The sequence below is a fragment of the Contarinia nasturtii genome, unplaced genomic scaffold (genome assembly GCF_009176525.2).
Source record: "Contarinia nasturtii isolate CC-2019 unplaced genomic scaffold, AAFC_CNas_1.1 Cnas_scaffold_1699, whole genome shotgun sequence".
Lineage (NCBI taxonomy): Eukaryota > Metazoa > Arthropoda > Insecta > Diptera > Cecidomyiidae > Contarinia > Contarinia nasturtii.
This window is the reverse complement of record NW_022199032.1, coordinates 3,185,534-3,210,706: the sequence shown is the minus strand read 5'-3', so window position 1 is coordinate 3,210,706 and position 25,173 is coordinate 3,185,534. Positions and strand designations below refer to the sequence as shown.

The 25,173-nt window shown below is 33.8% G+C and overlaps 1 protein-coding gene across 2 annotated transcripts in view; it reads left to right on the top strand.

Annotated features, from left to right (window-relative positions):
* The first annotated feature begins 1,723 nt into the window (after positions 1 to 1,723).
* The window catches only part of LOC116347116 (tachykinin-like peptides receptor 86C), a 41,781-nt gene continuing 18,331 nt past the window's right edge, over positions 1,724 to 25,173 (top strand). For both annotated transcript variants that reach the window (XM_031777552.1, XM_031777551.1), the window contains exon 1: positions 1,724 to 2,997. The gene's annotated coding sequence lies outside the window, so the exon portion shown is untranslated. The remainder of the gene's footprint in view (positions 2,998 to 25,173) is intronic.

Here is a 25,173-nt window from a genome sequence, read left to right as displayed (position 1 = left end):
AATGAATTATATGGGTAATGTTTATCAACATTTGTCTTCATCCTCTAGGAGTTTCTTGTTTTCAAATCCACCCCTTGGCTCTTATTAAGAAAATACTTCATACAAACCATTGACAACGTTGACATTTATTTCTCTTTAACGTAAATTCTTATGCAAACAAAAAAAGTGCAAGGATGGCGATAAAATACGTCAAAATGAGTCCTAATTATTTAACATGCAAATATGTTGCGAAATAATTGAGTCAAAATACCTTAAAGTTTACAAAAAGGATGAACATTGATGAGAGGTAGCACAGATTTTATTCGACTTGTTGCCTGAGAATGAGGATTAAAAAAGAGTTGGTTTTAAAGAAGGTTTCTTTGTGTGTTACCAAATTTTAATTCTTTTAATGTCACATGCATATCCAATGTCAGGAATATATGTTACTTTTATCATTAATTGCAAAAGTTTTTAAAAGGAATATCGTTGATATAGATCGTATAATTAAGAATTTTCCAGATTCCCGAGCAGAGAAACCATTCATATCAATAGCACAAAACAAAACTCCACTTTTCAATCAAAAAGATACGCTTTTTGGCGAATTCTTTACTTTTTTCAAATTTTCCGAAAAACATAGTCTACCCTATGTCTCATCAATAAATATATAAGAGATACCTCAAATAAACTAGCAACTAAAGTATGTGAAGAGGACATAGAAAAAGAAAAGAGTGGTGGAAAGTGTCATTGAGTGCAACAGAATTTTGTTGCTGAATGCAACAAAACATGCGTTTGACATATGTAATAAAATAAAAGTATGCGGCATCAAAGGAGAGAAGGAAAAAAGTGACTGATGTTTACATATTCATATGTACATTGCACATCAGGAACACATCATCAGAAGAGCTCACAATGCATACACACTTATGCAGTCAAATAAAATGTGGTGGAATTTATTTAAATGCTCAGTGAGGTATCATCATTTGTGTCATGTTTTATTTCTAATAAAACCTCCACAATTTACATTCAAAAAAATCGACAGACATGTCATTAAAGAGTTTTATTTGAGCGTTGACTTCTTTTTTTATTCAAGCAAGTACAATATAAATATTGATTTGCATGTTAAATGGTCACGTGATTGACAGCATTCATTTTCTATACGGTGAAAATGAATGTTGAAGTCTCTAAAATAGAAAGTGTCGTCGTTTTTCTTTCTCTTTCTTCGCTGCTCTGCTTTAATGCATTTATTCATATATTCGATAGAGCGCCAGCATTGAAGTGGTCAATGTTTAAGTGGATATTTTACGAAAGCTTTGTTGAACCTAAAATTTGCCTGAAAAGACGAAGAACAACCAAAAAACGCCATGTCTGAATCGCTGGAAGGCGAAAAACCAACTGTTCGATCGAAAGTTTTCCACGTCAACAGAAATTCTAGTTTGACACTCGTTCGAAGGAGCAATAGAAGGCAGACGCAAATGGAAATCAAAACAAATGTAAATATAGGGGAAAAGGTTTGCATGGCCCCACGCGCATGAGTTTGTTCCCTGTGCAAACATCGTCGACAAACAAAATGTTGAACGCTCGCATCCGTGTGCTTGCATGTTTGTAATTGAAACTGATTCTTCAACATCAAAATGCATGCGATTCAGTACTGTTTGGATGTTCTTCAGTACGTAACGCATAAAATAAACATTCCCAATATTGATGTTTGATCAAAACAAAATAATCATTAGCAGAGCACAAAAAACATTGTGTTATTAAAAGTGTTTAATGTATAAAAAGGAATATGTTAATTTTATCATAAAAAATTGAATGCGACTCGAAGATGTTGTGATTGGAAAAATGCAAGAAAATAGCAAAGACAACAGCATTCAAATAGAAGATAAAATAAATCGTGTGATCGCTGATAAATAATTTGGACGAATAATTCAAAGTGGCACTTATAAGACGATACATTGAAATGAGTGTATTTACAGAATATAAATGATCGTGGCACGTGCTTTTTATTTGCAATCAGTATTCAAATATATAAATGTGAAATGGACATGGATATATAAATGTGAAATGGAAAGATTTGATGAAAATTCAAAGTTTGAATAACAACAGTTCAAGAGATCACATTTAGCTTAATAGCTAATTCATTAAACGCCCATACCGTAAATCGGCCCACAAGAGATGCAATCGAGATTGATAAGTGCGTGCGTAAATGTGAAAATCACAATAAATTTGTTATCAAATATCAGCAGCTATCTAACTATTTGTTCCAACTATGCATTACAAATGAGAAAGGTATATCGTGCTACTTAATGTAATTGGGCAGTGGCGGCAAACAATACTTACTATCAATATTATTTATTCTGACATTGTGTATTTTCTTTTATTTATGTCAGAATAAGAAGGTTATTCGAATAAAAAGAATTGTGGAAATGTGCTGAAACTGTTATTATAAGTGAATAACAACGATACCTAATATTTGATTCATGAATTTGTGTGTATGGACTAATAAAACAAACCGAATACGAATAATAAACAAAGTTGATTTGTGTTTTGATGATCAAAAGGAACGTGTTTTTCTAGAAACGGACAACAGCAATCATGACCTATAACCATTCATTTCGGAAACGATTTCAATTGGATAGCGCGTGTGTTTTTCATACTTGTATACGTGTGTATTTAAAAGGCATAAGCGCCAAATAAGCGAAAAAAGAAAACATTAAGACGCATATATAAAGATATATAAAGATATATATATATATATTTGTAGAAAATTTCGGTAACACGATATTCATCATTGATGTGTTGTTCTCGCTCTCATTCTGCTCTGCTCACGCCATTTGCTCTCACTCTAACACATTCTAACACCTACTAGATTTCGGTAGTGGCATTCATATTTCATTTGGATAGCAATGTATCAAAATTATTGCTGACATAATTCACATGGACTGCAAGCGTTTTCACCGTTGAGTCACCGCTGAAACAAATAAAAAGTGAAAACAGAATAAAAATATAAATCAAACTGAGGTAAGTAAGCAAATGCATATATGTTTTGTATTCGCAAACGCATTTCTTATGTTCGTGTGTTTTTTTTTTTTTGTGAGGACAAAGTGAGGATGGATTATGAATGAAAATGAAAAAAAAAAAAAACAAACAACGCACGATAAAATGACACAATATCCTCCTTGGTGTGGAAAAAAAGAAACACAAAAAAGAAGAATGTATGAACCCGATGAAAGCACATGCATGCACGATTAAATGGAATGCAAATGTGAAAACATCCATTTACTTCTTTAAAATTAAATCCATCATATCGTTCTATTATACAAATACTTTCCTTATTTTATTTACTCAATTTTAGTTAGTTTGGTCATGCATAAAGAATTTTTGTCAATCTCATGAACAAGCGTATTCGTTGGGTCTGAAATTTAGACATAATACAAAAAAAGTACAAACAGAATGAAACATTTGATTCGTGCCAAATATTGTGACTTGGCAATTTTAAATGCTGCCATGCATATTGTGTGTTCACCGAATTCTATTCTACACGTACGAAGCGTGGTGCTTGTCACTTTTTACTCTTATGTGATTTCTTCTTATATTGTTACGTGAACTCATTTGGCAAATTGAAAATTTGGCAATTTTAGAAAATGCATTATACTTAGCAAAAGTTGATAGAACAAACTTCCATGGATACATATATCACTACGTTCGAGATGGGAACCATTTTTTTAAACTCTTTCTTAACTCGCACACATATAAAATCGATGTTATAAATATTCATTAGAAGAAACTGTATAAAGTACTAACTATGTTGATTTCTTTGCAATTTGCAATTATCATAAGTTTGGAATAGAGTTGCAGTCAATGGTGTAATCTAGCTACAGACATGTAATTGGATGGGTTGAAGAAACAAAACTGGCATAGAATAATCATCAAAGCAACACGATGTGTATGGATAAAGACAGGGGCGCAACGTGGCGCCACATAATAATTGGAAAATTTTTGGGCCACTTTTTCAAAATTATTAAATTTACGCATTCACTTAGTGAATATTTTAATTTTTTTTTTTCACAATTTTTCGGGAGACGGTTTCAAAAATGCATGAAAAGTTTTCGCCATGCTTTACGATTTAATTCTTAATTTTGGCGACAAAGATTGGCTCCATAAATAGCATGATCGAAATTAGAACAACAGTAAACCTAGAATAGAAGTTAAAATTTAATCAAAATTTACTAGTTTCGTTTACCTACATTTTTAATATGATTTCGATTCAATTATTTACTTTAAAGCTACAACACAACCGCATATTGAATGGATAATATACAACAAAATGTTTGTAAAATCTCGTTTGAAAATGCAAAAAGTTTGCACAAACTCAATTACATTGATACATAAGCACTGCCATTAAATACATACCTCGAACGGAAAATTATCTTGAATAAGTTAAAGCGAATCGATTCGATAACGAATCTGAGGATGTTTACAGTCCATGGAGCACGTATGTGCAAACACCGAATGTGTGCTGCCATCTGAAAGTTAAACATCATCGTTAAGTTGTTGTTGTGACTACAATATAAGCTGTGCACTACACACAAAAACAAAATATAACTAAGAAAAAGTGGAAGCCAGTGCGTTTACACAGGGAGTAAGTTCTAAATGCTAGAGACTAGCACAAATATGGTGCTGAAAGCATGAGAATCTCATCTACCAAATAAAATCAATGATGGATTCATCTGCAACTACAGCAAAATAAATCTTGTGAAATTTTGTTTATTTTGGCAGAGTGATAACGTCAAACATTATTATTCAAACCACCATGAAAATAGCAAAAATACATATATAATACATAGATTGTGTGTTTGTTATAAAAACATTGCCACAAATGCAATAAATCATGGCAGTCGATTCACAACAACCGCCACTTCCGTACCAATTTATTTATTTGTTGAATACCATTTCCTCTTCGAAAACAATTTTCATCGGTCGATGTGCGAAATAGATAAAATTTAATCAACTCGATGTGTCTTGCATCGCGATGCGTTTTGCTTTTTGATACTTTTGATTTACTCGCCCTCTCTCTCTCTCTCTCTATTTCTTCCACCACTTTTCGTTTCGATTTTATTTTTCCATTTATTTTCTCGATCGTGCAAAATCCATACACCAAGTGAATTTGAACGACAAAAAGGAGAAATTTTTCCATCGCTTGGTTGGTTCCTTATTATAATTATATTGTCGAGGTGCCAATCTGTTCATTTTGTATAAATTGTATGGCACATTGTTGATTTGTTGTGTGCTTGTGCCTCTTTTTGTGTTTTTATAATATTTCTGAATCTCGGTGTGTATCTCTGTGTGTGTAAATGTAAAATGCTGCATGTCTCTTTTGATTTATGTTATTAATATATTAATTCGCACATAAAGTGAATAGATAACGGCATTCGGAAACTTATTCGGAATTGGACTTACATCCAGTTGCCTATTTTTTATTAGCTGTACATAGTGAGTTCGAGCTATTGTTTGTTGACTTCAGTGCTTGTGATTTACTCTTGATTTGATATGGTGTACACGAAAAAAAGCTTTCAAAAGAATTAGATAGATAGGCGAACAAGACGACAAAATACAAAATGAGTTATGTAGAAATATCGGCCATCTTTCATACTTTGTATGGTGGAGTGTGCTTCTCAAATATGTATCGGAAGGCTACACACAGGACCAAGATATGATGATTGAGTTGCAAGATAGAGTAAAAGTTTAGAAAAACTTTGGCGTCAATTTAAGCGTACACAAGCATGCACCATACCAAGTCTCAATGGACCCACTGAAACAGGCGATAAAACAGTCGAAAATTATTTGAATGACAATAATTTAGCATTCAACACGGAAAATAAACGATAACACTAAGTGTTTTATGCACAGCACTCCCCCTCTCTCTGTCCCTCTCTTTCCTGTAGCTGTTCAGTTATTCGAACATCAATCGCACGGTCTCAAGGAGGGCCGGATATTTACGGTTGAATATGAGTTATTTTACACTTTGGGCAAAAAATAATCAGCTTAAGCATTTTATTGACAACAACAAACGAAAACCCGATACATGGCAAGTGTGTCCTTTCGTGCGGTCAAATGGTCTTTCGCATTTAATTTATGTGCAACACGAGAAAAATGCGCCCGATATTGTTAAAAGAAATGCGCCGAATACATTTGATCCAAAATATCGAAATTGACTACAATTTGGACTGAAATGCATGACTCAAGAAAATACCGAAGAACTAGAGAGAGAGGGGGAGATTGAAAGAGGGACATAAAGAGGGAGTGATGAAGAGAGTAATCGAAAAAAGCGTCAGCCAAAAATGAACTTTATATTCCAGACACAGCGGTAAAGATGTGTGTACTTTGCCCATGTAAATTATACAGATCGGAATGATACGTATATGTGTATATAAATGAAGCGAAATGGAGATTTCCCGAATACGCGACCAATGTTGAAAACGTGTTTCATTGCTGTTACGCAGCACATTATGCGAACGTGTGTTGCGTGTAGTTCTTATGGTGCGTTACGATGTAATGGCGTCAAATCCTCTTCAAAATAAAAATCGAGACACATCGTGTATCAAAAACACCACAAAAGTAGATCAACGCTTTTTAACGGAGCATACAAAATTCAATATAAATGAATGAAATTGAAGAGAAACTAAATCTTTGTATCGCGAAACATTGTGTCTTCTTCAATATACACCTAATCCATCAGCAGGTGCACAAGAAAGCACTGATCTCGCTCCGTCTTCAACATTTTTTTTTGTTTCGTACCGTGTTATGCGTTCACGATGCTCAATTGACGTAATCGCTCAACAGGCGCTGATTACACACAGGATTCAAATGAAAAGCTTTATCAAATCGCTTTCGCCTTAGAATAATTGTTTTCGCATTTTTTCCCTTTCTTTCTCTCGCAATCATAGCTTCTGGAGGGGGAATAATATCAAAATTTTCCAAAAATGTAAAGGGTAACTTTTCGATTTGGTCTCGCACAAATTCAAAAATGCCTCAAAAAAATACTAGCAAATTGAAAGATTTTCCTTCGCCAAAAACCCTAGCAAAATTCAATATTTTCTCCCTCTTTAGAAAGTGAAGAGAAAGAAGGTCTTCTAGCAAAAGCAAATCGAAAGAATATTTTTCTTAAAATAAGAAAATTTCTAAGGTGGTAATTCCCAAATCTGCTGTTCAGGGAGGGAGGTGGGGTAATCCAACCCCTCCGACCCCTGCTCAGAAGCTATGCTTGCAATGCACAATCTTTTCTGATGTGTCTTTCTTTTTTTCACTTGCTTCGCCATTATTACCTCACATTTTCGATAGATTTTGGGCAAGAGAGGAAGCCATTTTAGTTTGTTACGTGACATATTAACCACAATTTCGACGCTGTTTTTTTCATTTGGTTTGTTTCTTGTTTCGTGTTTTTTTTTGTCGACATTCTACCAAACATAACCCCGAATTATAGGCTTTGCATTCAAAAAAACACATCATGTGGGAATCGCGCACATCATTTGGGACATGAAAATATAGCCTCACGACGAATAGCGATGAAACGAACAGATAAAATGTATATTTTAAAAAAATGCGCACACACATCGAGAGTTGAATGAGTGTATTGGATGGATGTATCCATTCGCTGATCATGTTCCAGCTCAGATGCTGAGCACAGATGAATTTGCTAGCTGAGATTAGTCAATGGATACGTTGGGCTTTTTTTTCTGTGCAAAACCATGCAAAAATTGAATACGAAAATCAGCTGAACACAAACAGTCTAGGCAACAGTAAACGTTTCAATGCTCAGAACATGAGCCGTTTGCTTTCATTGAGCGAATGATTTTATTTCAGCGAAAAGGCAATAGAAAATCCAGACCAGTAGAGAAAAGCAACTGGCTTATGTCATTTGTAACGCTGCTATTTGATCAACTTTAAAAAACCTAATTTAATAAAATGATATGACACACACGCACAGCGAAAGAGTGAGAGAGAGGGAGAAAGAGAGAGTGAAGGAAAGAAAGAAAACGTAACACAAATTTTCCCTGTAATTGAAGATACCCGTTTTTCAATATCATTAAACATGATTATGTTGTCGCGTGGTTTCCGTTCAAATTGTACGCAAAGCCCCATTTCTTTGGTGTCTGCCGTCTCGAACATTTTTAATGTCAACGTGACATCCAATAATTTAATAGTTGTTTGATGTGAAATCGAAGCGAGAATAGGAATCGCGTCGACAACGAAAAATGAGAACAAGACGATGACAGGGAAATTTTCCGCTAAAAAAGCGAAGAAACAATTTTACATGGAAAGGACTATGAAATCAAATTGAAATCAGTTTTATATTCACTAAAAAGTAATTGTTTGGCGATATCAAGAGCGACGAAAAATAAGAAGCGAGAGCAAGCATGCGATGGTGAGAGAATAATGTATTGCACCTGATTCTCTTCAGTAAGCGAATCAGTATTTTATAAATTTCAATGCATTGGAATTAGCGGAAATTATAAAGATTAATGGTATTTGCCGCTCGAGCATCTCAATTTCTTCTTCAGAGATCTAAAAAGATTTTGCAAAGACCTGCGACACAACTTTTGCCGCATTCATCGTTTGTATTCCATCGCTATTTGGGTAAATTAAGTTTTTTTTTGTGTTGTATCTGTACTCTAATTAAACACACTTTGATGTATGGAAACATTCATACACACGAATGTAAATGGACGAATGAAGGTTTTTTTAAGAGAAAATAACATAAATCGACAATGTGCCAATTGTGTGATGTGCGAGTCTTTCTTTATAAATGAGATTGTCCTTCAAAAGCTACAATAAATTGTCTCCACGGTGTGCGTTGTTCTTTGGGGAGAAAATGTAATAACACGTGCAAAAGAAAAACAATAACAAAAAAATCGTAGCCATAAAGAAGCGGTAATGCTAAGAAGAAAAAAATGCAATTTGGAATTGGCCGAAATGTTACGCATTTACTTGAAAAATTATTGCATCAAATAACCAAAATACCCTTAGCAATATCGCGTGGTCTTGAGAAATGAACTGTGCCAATTTGGATCGGAAAAATACACAGTACATAATAATCGCACCTTTTTTTTCTAACTCTCTCTTGATATAAAAAAAGCGTAAAAAATATATCGCGTATTGATCTAGTGAAGAAAAAAAACTTCGATGGGTGGTGAATTGAGAAAGCCCAAGTGTAAATATTTTGACTATTGGAGACAGATGTTTGTTTTCGTACAATTTTTTTGTTTGTTTGTTTGCTTGCTTGCTTTGGCTATGTTATCATAATCATAGACTCATTTGTTGAGCCGAAAAGCAGCCATGGAATTTTTCGGTTCTTTTTATTGGCCAAAGTAATCAATTCGCATTGATTGATCGATAGAGTCTGTGTCTCAAACAGTTGATTTTGAAATCAGTGCATGTATCAGTGTGTTATTTGGTTCATTATTTCGGTTACTCATTATCTCGATACGTTGACTTAACAACAGACATTTTTTGTGTGTTTTTTTTTCTAAGGAAAATGAGTGGATGTTACGACGGAAGAGACTCAATTTCTCTCTTTTTTTATTGTTGAAAGTATTGTGATAAAACAATCCCAATGACTTGATGAAACGACATAAATTCAATTCAATAAAAAAAATGAAAAATGTAATTATTGACATTTTCCAATCAATTCTTGATTCCAGTGACCGGTTCGCGCATATTTCTATGCTTGCCTAAATACGCTAGGTAGCATAGATATGCCAAGCATAGCCGCAAACGCAACCGACGCATCGCCGTTCACTCTATATGAACAATACACATGTTCGTTTATGCAGACGACCGTGCGCATACAATATAGCTCGAATCGAATGGCGACGGGTGCGTTGCGGCTTGCGTCTCCGCTATGCTTAGCATAGCTATCAGGCATAGAAATATGCGCGAACCGGTCACTGCTTGATTCAGCTATATATATTGTATTTGAGCCACAGTGTTCACAGAATTTGCCACTGGAAATGTTTAAAAGCAAAATTTATGACATCTATTTCCATCAAAAAATGTATTGTATTTTATGACGAATCGGCATGATATTTATAATCTCCTTTTATGTTCGTTGGTTGGATCACTTGATATCTGACGGATCGTAATTTCCATTTCATTAGGAATATTTCATTCACTCGTTGAAATCGTAAAATTTGAGAAATGATTTTTGAGTGTGAAAAATCGTTTGAATGACAACAAAAACAAAATTACCGAAAAAAAATCAGTTGATCGTAATTTCCATAATTGTGTGTAGAAAAGTTCATTGTCAAACAATAAAATTGTGTTTCGTTGTTACCAAGTCGTGACAGTAATTTTTATTAAAAACTTCCTTAACAACAAATTATAGTCACATATTTTTGACTACGTTTTTTCACATGCGAAGTTTTTTTTGAAAGAGGACAAATAACAAGAATAAGAAGCATAATATAGCTTTCCACGCTTCTCTTGTTAAACTTGTTTTGGTATTTTTAATCCACAGAAAAATAAGAGACGTCATTATTCTAACGAAAGAAATTAATGCGATTAGATTCCATTTAGAATGTGGAAACCTGCAAACAGCACTTTAAATTTGTTTTCTTCTGTTTTAATTGTACTGCTTTAAATTTTGACATATTGTTTTGTAAAAATCCTCGTCTCTACATTTTCCTCAACAAGTTTGATGCAATTCGGGAAACTGTAAAAATTTAACCCATTGAATAGACACGAAAAAGTGTGAATTGTACATTAAGTAGTATATACTCAAGATTCTAGTCTAAATCCATGAGCTTTTTTGGTATGATAATGGGTTATAAAGCTGAGTTCTCAAAAAAGCATTTTCCATTTAATTAGTTGCTAGATGTGATGTGTAAATTAATCTTGTAAAATTTTATTACATTGAATTGCGATTGTTTCATTTATAACAATTTAATGCAACACAAAACATGACAGGCAATATATTGAACTAACTGGTCAGTTGAGCTGACAGTACGTTAGCCAGCTAAATGGACTAAAACAATAGAAGTTATTGTTTTTAATGATGAGTCACTTTTCTTGTTTTAATAGAAGTGATTCATCATTAAAAACAATAACTTCTATTGTTTTAGTCCATTTAGCTGGCCAACGTACTGTCAGCTCAACTGACCAGTTAGTTCAATATATTGTCTGAAACATGAAACCAGTGTGAAGAAGCTCATGTTAGCACTGCTAGCAGCGCTGGTTCTTTTTGCGCTACATACTAAAGTGTCAATACGACGTCCGAAAAAGAAGAACCAGATTTCGCCCAAAAAAAACCTATAAACATAGGCGATTCATCCCAACGCATCAAACCAAAAGTGGGGAGTGTTAAAAAATAAAAGCAAACGGAAAATGTCATTGCGTTCTTTTTTCTCGTCGCTCACTTTGATTGAAAATAAAATTGAAATGAAAAATGAATTGAAAGCGAGAAAAATGAAACCACCCGCTTTTTCCCCACAAATTAAATATCAAGCCGCCTTAAATGCTAACCGAATTTAAAGAAGAAAAAAATTAATTTAAAATGACCCAGGATGAAAACGATGAGAAGAAATAAATGAGCGACATAGAAAAATGACCACATCTAAGTGGGATTTATTATTTATAGCGCATATCGTTTTACTACGTGATTTTGGGGTTTGTACGGTGGAAAATATTTATGGATTTGGTTCGTGAAGACATGCACCATTATATAGTAATTATGGCCACCATTATGGAGCACACTATAGATGAGTGGATATTTCTGTTTTTGTTCAAAACCGAGGAATCCCATTTTTTTGCACACATAACTCACAATGACCGATATTCAATTTCTCACATTTATTTTTAGTTGCATTCATTTGTTTTTGAGAGAGTGGGATTTTAAAATCGATTAACAATTCAAATCGATAAAAATGTCGTTTCACACTTCAGGGACGATTTGAATTTACTCGACTCATGAATTGATTGGCTTAGAATGAATAACCGACATGAAATAAAAATCCATAAAAGTCGAACACAGCATTTAATTTAATATGCACGCATTGATTGATATTTAAGAGTACTCTATCGAAACAATATCCATTGAGTGGAGAATATGGACACTATTATCTTACATGTAAAGTAAAAGTATACATTATTCACACAAAAAACACAGTAGCGAACCACAGTTTGTGTATTATTTCAAAATGAAAACCAAAAATATACGAGATGAATGTGGTTGCCACACAAATTATGCGTACCTAGTACACTTTACCAACATTGAAGAATTACGCGTGACTAGGGAAATCCACCACATTAAAAAGAAACTCACCTGAACCTGATTAAAAGCGAAAAATTCCGACTTGAATTAAATTTAAGTTTTCGCTTTTAAAATTCAAAAAAAAAAAAATTGAATTAAGAAAACTCTTTTTGTTTTTCTCTTACTTGAATAAGATGAATGGGACTTTTTATCCAAATAATTTGTTTCATCCTCTTTTCTCCTTACCTTTCTTGTTTTACCCAAATCGAGTCCTATACCCATATATATTTATTTCAGTGCAAAATGATCAGCATCTAAGCGAAGATTTTTTTTGTTTGTCGAACGAAGACGAGATGATGAATTGATGACGATACAAATTATATCGATGTTTTTTTTTGTTGTTGTTTATTTTTTTCACTTTTCTTAAATGAAATCATCATAACGCTGGAGTGCCATAGCACAATTTGGTACACGTATTGAATATAAAATACCATAAACGATTCGTACATTTTAAAATCAAAATTTCCCCCTTTTGAACGAGCACAATTGAATTGGGATCATTGAAGAGAATTTGCATAGTCTTCAACTCTATAGCATAAGCACTCCGGCTATTTATTATTCGCTTTTGCATATATTTTTATGTGCATTTGAAATGTTTGATGATCATTATTCTTTAGGGATGAACCGAAAAAAAAACACCGAAAACATGCAGCATTAAGTATTTTGCGGAAGAAAAAAAACATCATAAATTTAATCGTTGTCTTATGATGAGCACAAGATCAATTTGGATGGGAGGAAATTGTTTTGCTCAAAACAAATGTTGGAATTGCTTACCATATTCTCTTAATAAAATTTGAATCGAGGCTTTAGATTCGATTCTTTACTCTTCTGAAGACCGGCTCAGCATGGAGAGTAAATGAGACCGATCAATGTACTCATATGAGGATATTTTAACTGGCATATTGAAATATTGCTGTCGAGAATGTGTCCCTCTATTTATCTATCACGATTTTTTTTGTCATCGAATTCTATTTTTTTTCTTATTTTGTCGTCTTCTGTCTCTCTTATTTCCATTTGTTTCTGATGGAGAAACATGGCAAATATTTGCCATACGAAATAGATTTGTCGAAATCGCGAAAATGTTAAGCTGTACGTATTTAGAAAGTATAGATGCCTACTATATATGCGTTTGTTATTGCTTCGTACAGATTTATTCATGTGGAAAAATTCAATAAATGCGACAGAACAAGAATATAGAAATGGGAGACGGTACAGACATCGAAGAAAACGAAAATGAGAACAATATAGAGCATTTGCCACACACCGCACCGTACACAAACTGAATTTTATGAATCATAAGTAAAAGAAATATACGGTTGAAAACATTGCATACATATTAAGTGAAAGCAGTTACGTGTCAACATGTACATATCCGTTTAGGTTGAGAGCAAATGAATTTTTGAAATGGCACGAGCTTAAAAATTTAAATCCAAAATACCGTATGGAGCGAAAAATTAAAAGAGCAAGTTTAATAATATTAGCACAAAATTACGAACTTTGAATATCGATGGTTATTGCGATTGTCGCTGCCGGGCGTGAGATACGCCATGTCGAAAAACAGTAAAACAGCAGCCGACAAATATTTCATATAATATTCTCAATGACTTTTGAGGAGAAAAAAAAATGTTGAATTTGAGCAAGCAAATCTGCTGCAAACATAAAACGAACCAATTTGAATTTGATGCGTGCATTCAATTTATATATAGAAGCATTATCATATTTGATTGTTTTAAACTGATTTTCGCCAGAAGCATGACGATATTTTGGTTTTCAACGATTGAATGCTGGTGTACTTGTAGTCGTCAATGACAAATCGTCACAATCAGTGTCAATTCGAAATTCCAAAATAGATCTAGATATCTTGACACTAATTTCAAATATTACCATTAAGATCGCAATGCATTGAAAATCGCATACATGAACAAACTGACGATAGCATATTTTGTGCGCTTGAAAATTAATAATTCATGTTATTGCAAAATGCGAATTTCCTTTCAAGCGTATTTAAATACCATGATTTTATGGCCAATCGAGCATTCACAAATGCACGACAGCACTGTTACACGGTACGAATTATGAGCTGCAATAAATACAACTGAACGCTCTAGAATAAAAACAACTTATTATTTACTCGCATATCGAAACGTGACTCAAAACGGTTGCATATCAAAGCGAGACAATATTTCGTTACCAAAGGAATAAAGAACATTGAATTTTTTCATACAGAAACTAGCTACTGTTCTGCCTTGTTTTAGTAACAGAATTTTGTTTCACTTCAATATGCGACGCAGTTTAACGGTATAAATATTTCACACTCTCGGAGGCTCGGTATAGAACACACAAAAAGTGAAAAAAAAAACTCCTCAAATTTCATATACAATCAAATGGTCTGTATCAGCGCGTTCGATCAGAATTGAATTTTGTTTGTCATCGCTTTTCAATGATTTTTATTGCGCAGTTGTGTGTCAATAGAACGTTGTTTGTAAACGCAATGCCATGCATTGAGAAATTACATGTAAGGGTGAGCGAGATAGCATTGAACAACGATTTGGGTGACAGAAATAGCAAAGAACCTTGAACACTGAGTGAGACGTCTATATAACTGAAATGTGGATTTCAATGCGAGTGAGAGAGGCAAACACATAAAAGGCTCACTTTTTATACAAACTTCTTTTTACATTCGGTCGCACCAGATGATATAGACCATTTAGTTGTGCATAAGACTTGAAAGAAAAAAATGGCGAAAAATGGAAAAAAAATAATTAAATTTTTTTTCTTCGATTTACAAATACTGCTCAATTTTTTGTATCACCTGGTACCTGGTACAATCAGAACGAAAAAATTGCATTCCTTATCATCCAAATCAGATTACCGCACAATTACCCGAAAATACATTTTCCCGAACGAATTTTTTTAATTTTGCTTGGCTGCGGTTTCGGCTCGCGCGCTCGTTCGGTCTTGTATTCCATTCTAAGCACTCTCTCCCATTTTTATTTCAATTAAATTTGATTTAGGATTCGGAAAAAAGTTAACTCTTCTTCAGACTAAAACTTCATCAGACTTAGTTCATGAGAAATCTTAACCACAGTTAAAGAACTTTAAAAAAATTGAGCAATTTGGTATAGAATTGTCAAAATGTCTTCCGGAAAAAAATTCGGGAAATTTTTTTTTCGGGAAATTGTCTATCAGGAAAATTTCCTTTTCGGGAAAAAGGCCTATTTTGCAATTTCGGGAAAATGTATTTCGGGAAATATGTTTCGGGAATTAGTGCGGTCACCTCCAAATCACGATTGGCATTCGCTTATTACTTAATGCTTAATGGGTATTATTTGGCCGCTACATGGAAACCTTATATGAAATTATCGGAGACTCGATATCGAGCATAACAAGTGATACAGATTTTTTTCTCAATTCTTATGCACAACTAGATGGTCTATATCATTTGGTGCGACCGAATATAAAAATTTGCTATCTCTGTCTCTTTATATCGTACACACAATATTTAGAGTAAGATTGTGTGCGTGAGTCCGAAATATTTTTCTCATTGTTTTTCAAATGTCAACGTCGAATTGCGTCGCATATCAAAGCGAAACAAAATTCTTTTACTAAAACAAGGCAAAACAGTAACCAGTTATCAGAACAAATCAAAGCATACACACTTTGTATGAAAAAATTCAATGTTCTTCATTCCTTTGTTAACGAAATATTGTCTCGCTTTGATATGCAACCGTTTTGAGTTGCGTTTCGATATGCGAGTAAACAATAAGTTGTTTTTATTCTAGAGCGTTCAACTAATGATGACTGCATTTCTTCCTATTTGACGTTTGCCTTTTGATAAAATAAATAGGATGGATTCACATGGAAGACATTTACCGCCACCCGATACATGACATGTATGAGCTCTTTTGAAGGCTTATTTCATGGTAACGGGAGAAGAGAAAGTCACTTTGATTTCATATTAACGACATGCAAGTAGACTAAAACCATTTTTTTAGTTTCACGCATACAAGAGTTTCCTCTCGATTTTTGAATTGCCAACAAAGGAAACTCTCAATGTCAGATGCAACAATAAAATTGCCGCAAGCATTTATGTAACTTTGAAATGGACTCGGTTTATTATTTTCAAGTTTTTATCATTATTGTGCGTATGTGCGTTGAAAACAGCACATTAAACGCTTTTGTTTTCGTTTATCTCGGTATTTTTTTTATTTTGTTATTTATTTGAGTAGCACAAGTGAATTCGGAATAATCCACTATCAGGCTTGTAAAAGCCATGACTGAAAACTTGTAAAAACGATGGATGACGATCTCCCCTTTTGCATGGGAATTTTTGCCTTTTGTTTTTGTCTTTCGGATTGGTTGTTTTTACGATTTATTCTGATTTGAATTGCGTACCCCACACATCATAGAGGAACCAGGCAACATTTCAATTGATTATACATACTATCAACTAGTATCGTAATATTCGTATAAGCATCACACTGTATTAAGAGAATGGTTTGGGACTTTCCCTCTCCCTCTCTCTCCCCCGCTCCTCTGAAATTCGGTTTCATTTTGTTCCTCTTGTTTGATGTTTAACCAAATAAAACGCGGTTGTATATACCGATTTATGCCGAAGCTTATCTTGCTTTATTCATTCATTCATGATGTTCAAAAAAGGAAGCCAATTTCGCATGAGAAAACAAAAGCAATAAATTCCGATCGTTTTTGAAAAAGTAGCACACACAAGAGACGAAAAACGAATATAATCGAACACAAAATTTCAGCATATTATTATATACTGTATACCATGGCCATACTATATAGATATATATATTATCATGTTAATATTAATATATAATATATATTATATATATATATTATCATGTCAATATAATACGTAAATATCACATAAAAATTTATCGAAATATACTTATATATGTCAGTTGAGGATGGAGAACGAAAAAAAAACTTTAATAATATATGACAGCTGTATGGCATGAATGAGACAATAAAAATTGGCGAATTTTTTTTTTACTTTGATTTCGGTCGAATCGTTTACTTGCATCAAATAACTCACTCTTTGTATATACATTTCTTAGCGATGTTTGTCTGAAAATCCAAATTCAGTACAAACTAGAATGGAGAGATGACTGAAAGTTTGAATGACACTTAAAAAGTTTTGGTACCTATTTTAGCAATGTTTGCACAAATATCTTTTGCAATTCATTTTTGTTTTTTGGTTTGAACGAAATACTTCGACGATTTATTTCGCTGGGAAACGAAAAATATGTGAAAACGGCCGACAATAAGCATAGTAACAATAGAAGACTTTCACTGGTTTATATATTTGTGGTGTGTTTACAAACCAAGTAAATAATTGTCGTAATAAGTTTGTTGTTGGGTTTTATCAACACGATCCTTGCCATTCATATGCGGTATTTTGATTCAGTTTGAGTGATTTTTGTTGCTATTTCATTAACACGCTCACATATACATACGTTTAGGGTATAGACATGATTCATCTAATTCACGGTGATTCACATGATTCAATGTTTTATAATTGGTGCCAACCCCCTAAACATACGCTTCGGAAAGATGCTGCTGACAAAATTTTGCAAGCTAAACAAGAATATGAGGATGCCAAAAGTTACACCATATTGGACACCCATTTTGTCTATTAGCCGGAATTTAAGCGACATCATTGTATGGATCCAATAAGCCTGTTTATGCTCACGTGTTTGTTGTTCTTGCAATGCTAAGCATCATTGATTCAAGTTTTAAAGCGGTTTTTCACTTGCGGTGTACGTAATACAGAGAGAGTGCTCTTTATAAATCATTACGATAATCACATAGTAGACAAATTTGTGGCCATCGCGCAAAATTTATTATGAACTAGCCATAAAAGACTGGAATTTCGGCGTTGTCTTTTTCATTTTCTACTTCTTTATTCATTGCTGTGCAGAGTTTTTTTTCCTTCTTCTAAAATATTGGAATATTTTCAAATGTTCGGAATAAGTTTTAGATTCCTTATATTCAATGTAAGCACTACTGACACTAAAACATATATCTTTATGTTGTTAGCAGATCTTTTCTTTTAAAGTGAAAAATATACCGCTTTTTTGTGAATTATTATTTTTTTTTTCGGATGAAGAAAAGATCATCCATTGGGAGAATGTTAAACTTTTAGCAATTATCAAACTTTTAATATTCATCCAAATACTTTGGGGACAGACAATATGAATTGTACTGGAACAACTTCTGTGACAAACTGACACATAGACAGTACACTGGCTAAATAGGCAGCTTATCGAAAAATTAAATCAAATCAAAATCAACAACAGCTTCACCGCGTCGAAACTATGGGAAAAGTTAAAACGGAACGAAAACGTTTAACAACAAAAAAAAATTCCCGACCATTTTGCGTTTTTACACTCATTTTCAAATTGGTAACGCAAAAGCACATTTTTTATGTCATTCTCTAGCACAATTTTCAATTAATGTGTGCGGTTAAAGTGGCAAAATCTCCAGCTGATGTCACGTTTTGATGCAATCGCTTAACACACAGAGGATAAAGGCATATCGCAATTGAAAGGATGAATTTTTATCACGGCAGTCGCTGAATGCAATTAAAAGCAGCCTATAATGGGGTGGTGGCAAACGGTAACAGATGTTGATTTAATTTTAATTTTATATTGCTGTTTCATGTGCATATGCCTTGCGTCAATGACAGATTCATTAGATTTTGTCTATTTGACGAAACACATCCAATTGTATTCTTATCGACCGTATTTGGATGGTAATGAAAGCGACTCTTATGTGTGAACAAATGTGTGCGAGTGCGTGATATGATGTTTAATTTTGCTACCATGTGATTGTATACTTTGCGATTGATTGACGATATTTTTATGTTTTTTTTTGCCTTTATAATATTTGTGCTTCCGTTTCAATGTTGTTGTTCAATAAATTAATTGACTCCGCACCCAAATTTTGGTAATTTATCTTTGAAACATGCTTTGATCATTAAATTTAATTGGATTTTTCACATTTGTTATAAGATCATTTATGGTGAAACATTTTTTTCGGCTCTTATTTTTGGTGTTCTATCACTTTCTCTCTTCACTTTTCCTTTCCTCTCTTCACTTTTCATTTCTTTTTTTCTCTCTGTATCTATATCTCTTACTCTTTTTCTGTCTGACTTAACAGCCAATCGGTTGTACTGTCTAAAATGACTTCACCACCGCCAACGAAAATAACATCAACTACAAAAAAAATATATAGATACAGAAGAATAATAATCATTGCGCGCGCGTTTCGTTTGTTTTTATCTTTCTTTCGCACATTTTGTTGCACAGTTTATTGGCGGTAAGCCGAGAAAGTGCTGGAAAAATGTGCGATAAATATAAGACAGTAATATTTATATTCAAATTTTTGATTGCTTGAGCCAGTGTGGTGAAAATCATAAGAGCTTGCATCATACGCATTACCTCTACTATAACATTCATAAGTAACTAATCTAAAACGTGTTTCATATCCAATTCGTTTACGGCCAATGATACACGACAACGTCATCGTTGTTGTAGCTGGTGTTGCGGCTTTTTTTCGCATTGAAAACAAGCTGTCATTTATACAATCGTATAATTCGCATCTGCATGCATCATTGAGGTGTATGTGCGCTATTTCCTCTCCCTTTACTACGTCACTTCACTCGCCTTAATTTGAATGTAAAATCACGTTCGACAATTCATTGGAACGGTCGCGTATACATTTTCGCGTGCACAACACACAAACGCAAACACGTACACCATAACATATACATAGTTAGAGGCAAACAAACGAATACGTGCATTCATTTACAGAATAATAAAGAGTCTTACGGGAGTAAGACGAACTTTTCCGCACGGTGGTAGTTGCGTATTTTATTAAGAAAGTTCAAAATAATATTTTTTCGATCTTTCAAGCCTTTCAAGCGGCGTAAAGTTTGAGGCCAAAAAATATGTTTCAACTTTGGCAACAAAATATTCTTTAATTTAATAGCAGAAGTACCCGAGAAAAGATTTTTCACACTTTCATGATGAACCCATTTATACGACATTTGAAAGTATTCTATTATTTTCTAACAAAACACTATAAAAAATATGTCTGACGCTAATTTTGCCATAGAAATTATTTTTGAAACACTTTTCATAACTAAAGTCACGAAAAATTTGGATTTTTGTATGGGAGCCATGTCTGTATGCTACCTTAATGGTGCGCAACTTTGCCGGTTGTTTTTTCACAAAAAAATAACATTCAGAGGGTTTGGAGAAATTTCAACCAAAATTAAGAGTACCTCCCATATAAAATAAAATTTTGTATGGGAGGTACCCCTTATTTTGATTTTGATTGAAGGAAACTGTATCAAAAATTGATTGTATCTCAAAACTAACCTCGGATTTGGTTTTCTCGTGCCAAAAAACCCCCCAATACATATTTTTGAGTGTTTAAGTCTACATTAAGTATGACTTTTGGACGAAAATTGGACTCTTTTTCATAGGTATCACTCCAGGCATGAATTTTTTTTCCATCAACCAAAGTCGCTCAAAAGCTAATGATTTCTATTCCTCGGGACCCCCAATCCTCCTGTTAAGTCAGATTTTGAATTAAGTTTCTACGATGAGCGTAATCTTGCTAACAAATTTTGCGTACGACGTACAACGTCCAGAAAACATGTTTCTGAAGTTTTCAAAATTTGACCGATTACAATACTTTTCACCTTACACTATGTGTGCGGAAAAGTAAAAGTCGAAAAAAGCCGTTACAACTAAGATGTGTTCCTGTTGAAACAAAGTAGAATAAACCTGAGTAACAAAAATTGAACGCCGTCGAACTTTTTCTCATTGGCATTGACGTAAACATCCGAAAAGGTATACTTTGTATTCATTTTGTTTCTCTTTTCACTCTATCCTTGCGAGTGGATTGTATTTTTGCGTCAATGGATGATGAACAAAGCACCACCATCTAGCACCACAACAGCAAAAAAGAGTACTTGTCATAGCATGACACTGTGACCAATAAATGGGAATCGCGCTATTCATTCTGAATGCAACCATCTAATACCTTCGTTGCTCCTTTTTTTATTGTATGGATTTCAACGTAGTCAGGGTCTCTGCCATTTATCATTTTAAAAAAAACTGCTGCTCAAAGACTATACATTGATAATTACGAACAGAAATTTGTTTATCATACATTTCTGCGGTCCACTGAAAAAAAAGATAAATGAACCAATTTATCGTTCATGGATTGTATGTAGTTGGAAAAATGTATGAGACATCCGTTTAAAGTTGCTGATTGTCGTGATACAGTAGATTTTTGTTTTCGCAATTGAGCATCGTTGAGAAAAAAAATTGCTCAAGCAATTTTTTAACCATTAAACACAAGCATTAAAAATTTGCGATCTTGCAAAATATACTATTCATTAGAAAGACAATGAACAATGTGAGCTCTGTGGATGTACGCAATCGAGGTCATCATCCATCTTAAAATCAATGGATCAAACAAGCGAACAACGTTGAGCTGACTTTGTGTTTGTATTTCGTCCAAACTTTCAATAGCTCTTCCTCAATTTACATATACGGATTCGTTTGCACAGTTACCCGATTTCATCATAAAAGCTCAGTTGGTTACATTGTTGGCACAACACCTAATCTAATTCGATTGGCATACAATTTGGGCAAACAATGTGCGGACGAACCACACATGTTGGTGTTTCGTGTGTTTTTAATGGCCAAAATTAAATTGGAAAATTGCGCCAAATGTTGTCAAGAGACGAAGCAATAAAAATGCACACACACACACACCCCAAAAAACTGAAACAATCGCTGTGCCAATAGAATTTCATCGATTGTTTGAAAAAGTTAATTTTGTTGAGCCTGTGCACATGTTTACAGCGATAAATTTGCATGCACAACCTACTCACGAACACACATATACATACAATTAAAACAAATACATTCACATTGTGTAATGTCTATTATGATCGCTGTTCGGATGCAAAGTCATTAGTTTCAAATTGTTGCTTTGCCATTCAACTTACCAACAGATCTCGAATGGCTTTTGAATTGAGCATTATGATTCATTTTAGAGTAATATTGTTGTAATATTGTTGGGTTAACATGGATCAATGACTTCTTTTATCTAATAAAGCATGGCAAAGATATACAAAATAACTAGCACAGTCAAGGCAATGTGTACATAAAATGTTGTATATTTTGTAGGGAGAAAAGATGTAATACGTCAGCTGTTATCTAAAAGGGAACCCGACAAAAAATAACGCCATTGAAATCGTTTTATGCCATTTTTCCAATATTTTGATGATGGTTTTTTTCTACGCCCGCGAATAGATGAAAAATGGTATGAGCAAAAATGGCGATTTTTTTATTTATGTAAATAAAGATGGCTCATACGATAAATAGAAAATGAGTTCGTTCCATTTGTTTGTACACGTAAATGAGATTTGAAAATTGGACAACTGTAAATACTGGGTATTCTTTTCTCGCATTTTATATGATAAAACCCAATCCCAATGTTCAAAGTATCGTTCAGTTAAACATTTTTGATTTAACTCACGGTGTAATCCAAATAAACAGAGGTGACGGCCTATTGAGAATTTGAAAAGCAGTCGAAGCATTCAATTGGCGAGCTTAAAACATCATGACTTGACATTGTTTGCACTTGTTTTCGAAATGCAAAAATAATCCAACAAGGCATGAGATCAATTATTCGAATAACGAAAAAGTGAGATGTGCTTTCGTGATTTTTTTTTGGCGAAAGAAACCTGTTAAATCAATGACGCTTTAGGTTCGTATAAATTAACGTGTTTTTTTAAGGTGCGCACACAATGTAGATGTGATAACTTCGAAGTTTGTCTTCTTTTCAATTTGTATGTCTTAATTCCAAATGACGATAAACCATGAACTTGGATTTATTTCAAAACACAATTCTAGACGCAACGTTTTTATCGGAACAGATCAAACAAGATTTTCAGCAGCCGACGAAATGAAATCGCATGTGAAAGCGTCACTGTTTGCAAACATTTATTTACTCGTACATCCTCTCTCCCTCTCTTGTTATCCTCTATCATGTCTATGACTCGAAACACATTCTGGCACGTCATATTTGACACAGTTCACTTATAAAAGCTTTCGTATTTAAATCGTTGTATTCTTCACATCAAAAGATAAGAATGCAAACATCAGTGGAAAACGTTGTTTATTTGTAGCATTTGTAACAACTATTACTCAACACATTTTATAATAAATGCATGAAAACGTAAATTTCACTTACGAAACGGGAGAATTAAATTTGGCATTTACACGATTTCTACATATAAAGCACATTTAACTGTGGGTGTGTTGTTCGTCATTTGAAGCTACTCTTGCTTGTTTCGGTCATCATTTCGTTGCCGTAGGCATGTATAGTAAGTATATTGGTCCGCTTATTTCATTCTTTTTCTCCAACGTCATCAACGGGATGTGCGATGCGAACACTGGTGTTCAGTCAGCCAAACAAAATCCGCGCGTACAAATGTTTTGTGGCACAAAATACGAGCATCGCATAACTAGTAGTACATTTTAAGAAAATTCGCAAATTTGTAATATATTTACGATGATGCTTGGAATTGCTGCGTGGTTGCTTCTACTGTTCGGATATACAGAGTGTATGTCTTTTATATACAGAGTGTATTATCTTGTGCATTTCAACAAATAATTTCGACAAAACACTTTGAGTTTCGTGCATAGGGTGTTTTGTTCGCTTTTCGTTTTTTTTTCGTGCGATTTTTTTTCGATGTTCGTCGTGATTTCAAGCATGTAAACAAAAAAACCGTACTGATCGTTGCATTAATTCGTAATGAGTTGGCTAGTTACAGTTGAAGATGTTCAGCAAAATTGAAGTTAGAAATGTTCGGCATCCGTTATAATTTTGAGCATGTTTGCGGAGGTGGGCAAAGTGGAATTTAAATAGAGAAACTAAAAAGCACACGAAAAACTCAAGCCGTAGTTTATGCCCTATACATTTCAATATTTTCGAAGAAAATCAGACGAAACACTTATAAATGCCACATACAACATGTTATGTGCACACTGTAACTTTTAGTAACGAATTCGGATGAAAATGGAGGGAACAAACTGTAAGCCATATTACAAATTGAGCTCGAAAATGTATGATTTCGAGCAGAAACCTTAATATTGTAAGTGTGTTTATTTTCGTCTTTTTTTTCAACGAAATGACTAACATACAGTAATGGTTGCGTGATAATCCGTCTGCCAGATTCATTTTTAACTTTTTTTTCCGGTGTGGAAAATATATATTTTACTGGATTCTATCTGCTCAGCAATTTCTCTCATGCACACATACTTATGGTTTTTTAGCGCTACATGAAATGTAGAGCTATTGGATTTGTTTGTTTTTCCTTCAGTCACTTAATCTCCGTTTAACAGTGAATGTTGATGTGTTTAATCTCGGCTTACATCCATTTTGTATCAGATTGGACAGGTCCATCTTGGTCTTCCTATTAAAACGTAGGTTAAAATGTTGAATTTGAGAGATCTTATTGCCAAATTCGGATTCCTTGACCCAAGGGGAATTAGGGGGAAGTGGTATTTTTGAAGTTGGTTTAAGTCATGGTTCATGGTAGATTACATTACAATATCCCTTTTAATAAATGCGATTGAGGTCGTCCATCACGGAACGTTCGTGGACAGCTATGTTTTACTTTGTTTCATTATTGTTATACTACAGGGTCGAATAATTATTAGTTTCGATAGTGGAGATTTATAAAATACTGCCGATAAGTCCATTTCAAATTTAGATTTGCCAATCATTATTTTCAATGGTCATAGCACATAATATTATATCATAAGTAGAAGAAC